This window comes from Neophocaena asiaeorientalis, unplaced genomic scaffold (assembly GCF_003031525.2).
Source record: "Neophocaena asiaeorientalis asiaeorientalis breed wild unplaced genomic scaffold, Neophocaena_asiaeorientalis_V1.1 scaffold5, whole genome shotgun sequence".
Lineage (NCBI taxonomy): Eukaryota > Metazoa > Chordata > Mammalia > Artiodactyla > Phocoenidae > Neophocaena > Neophocaena asiaeorientalis.
Window position 1 is genome coordinate 15518550 of NW_020174698.1, and position 2589 is coordinate 15521138.

The following is a 2589-nucleotide window of genomic DNA, read 5'->3' on the forward strand; positions in this document are numbered from 1 at the left end:
GTGCTTTGTGACCACCTAGAGGGGGGGGATGGGGAGGGTGGGAGGGAGGGAGATGCAAGAGGGAGGAGATATGGGAACATATGTATATGTATAAATGATTCACTTTGTTATAAAGCAGAAACTGACACACCATTGTAAAGCAATTATACTCCAATAAAGATGTAAAAAAAGAAAAAAATACCTATATTGTTAAACATATGTTGCAATCACCTGGAGTGTGAAAGTTAATGGGGCATGGGTTCAGGGTCTAATTTAGTATTGGGGGTTTATGCTAAGTAGTGGAGTTGGTATGTTTAAGCCCAAATGAGGCAGAACAAGAAAGCCATGAGATTGTATTAAATAGAGCAGGAGTTTGTCGCACAGAAGGTTGTATGGAATTGGGAAGAAGACCTTTGGGAAGGTGCAGGCCAGAGCAGCTGAGGCGTTTTGGAACAGTCTGAGCTGAGGCAAGTTGAAGAAGCTGTCTGTGTTTGAAGGGAGCGGCCTGCCTGAATCAAGGTGTGACGGCAATTTAGAGAAAAGGAGAATGGGTGACACAGTGAGGCCATTTTATGTTTTAAAAAGAGGGAGAATGGGGCATTCTGAGGGCAGGAAGTAGTATAGAGGAGCAAGGGTTAGAACTTAGGATAAGGATGGAAAGGTTTACCTTGAAGATCTGAAAATTCAGGGAGGAATGAAAGAAGAATCTTAAGATCAAGGGAGAAGGTCAGGGATGAGGTCAAGTTAAGCAGGGGATGTTCACATGCCCTGTTCAGTGCTGGGGCTGACTCGTGTCTGATTTGAGAGGCACTATGCATAGGGTTATAAGCAGTTGGGCTGAACATTTAAATCCTGGTTACACTAATAGCAACCTTGGACAAGTTACTTGGACCTGTTTTTTTCTGTTTGTTTAAAATTTGTAAAATGGAGGTAACAGCCCATAGGATTGTGAAGACTAATTAAATGTTTGCAAAGGGCTTAGAATAGTGCCTGACAAGTAAGAAACAAAGTTAGCCATAGAGTTCAGTCAGAACGGGTGCCATCCCTTTCACGGCACTGTTACAGTCTCATTTTGAAGTTTATAAACAGTGTGCAGTATGTGATAAGGCTTATTACCTTTAGTCTATTGCAGTAGAAAATTTTGAAAATGTATATTCCAAAATTTGAAAAAATGTACTACCAAAGTAAAATTTCAGTAGTTTGATCTTGTACATACAAAAGCAGCCTTTTAAAATCTAATGATTGTAGGATTGGGGTCCCTGGTGTAGTCAACAGGTGACAGATGCAAGCCTGGAACCCCGATCTAGGGCCTCTTCTCCACTGGTTTGCCCCAAACCCTTAGACTCTTTATTCATTCATACTAGATAGGCTTGAGCTCCTTAAGTCATACAATTAACTTAAACCTAATTTTTTGGAGAAGAGGAGCCATGATTACCTTCCTGTCTGTGGAGAAGATACTGATGTACTGTGCAGATCAAGAAGACAGGAACTCATTAAAGGACTTTGTAAGCCAACTTTTCATAACAGTGTGAACTCCTGCAATGGGGGCTCACCTGTAATTCCAGGTTATTCTCCCACTAGTTGAAAATAAAGTGGTTTATTTGCTTGGTTCCAAAAAATAAAATACATAAATAAATATAAAAATTAATTAATTAATTAAAAGTAAGATAAGTCAACTATACTCCAATAAAAAATTAATTTTTAAAAAAGTAAGATAAGAGAGTTTAGAGAAAATATTCCAGAATCAGAGCACCTGGTAGAATAGAACTAAATAGGAGGAGGGGCAGAGGCTCAAGTGCTAAAACCAGTTCTAAATCTATGACCTTAATTTCTTTTCTCTACTAAGCAGGCTTTTGCATTTGTAAAGTGAGAGATGTGAAAAGTCTCATGACACTTATAATTTAATTTGGAGAATAAAAAATCTAAGACACATTAACACTAGAGCAAATAATGGGGCACAACATGTAGTTAATGGCTAAATCATATGGTTCAGAGGATAAGTGCTACAGAGATTGAGAATATAAGACACAGAATATAAGACGAAGGATATTTGAGAAAGATCTTATGGAGGAGATAGGAAAAGGGAGAAATTATGAAAGGAGAAGTTTAAAAAAAAAAAAGAACTTTCCAAATAGAAAGGCAAGGAGGTATGAACACAATCAACTTCTTTGTGGGGTGCAGAGGAAAGCTTGTTTTGGAAAATATGTGAGAAATAGATATAGATTTGTGGTATTGGGTCAACTCATAGGTGCCCTCAAAAGCTAGGAAGAAAAATTTTGAAGCTGAGTAGGAGAAAGCAATCCTATTTCCTAGAGAACAGAGATTGTTGGTTCTAGCATTTCCAGCTCCACTCAGACACTTGATGATTGGAAAGCCTAGCAGCATCCCAAGGTGCCCAAGCTTGTACTGAGTCTCAGCTTGTACTGATCAGCAGCTCTCTTCACTCTCTATCAAACCATCCATCCATCGAAGCCTGGTTGATTCCTTCCAAAATAGAAGTCAACCCAACCTCCAGAGGGCAATGTCATTTCCGATCCATGGTGAGGGGCTGGGAAGCCAGCTAGTTTCTGCAATTTGAAGAGAAGTATACAATTTGAAAAGGTAGATAGA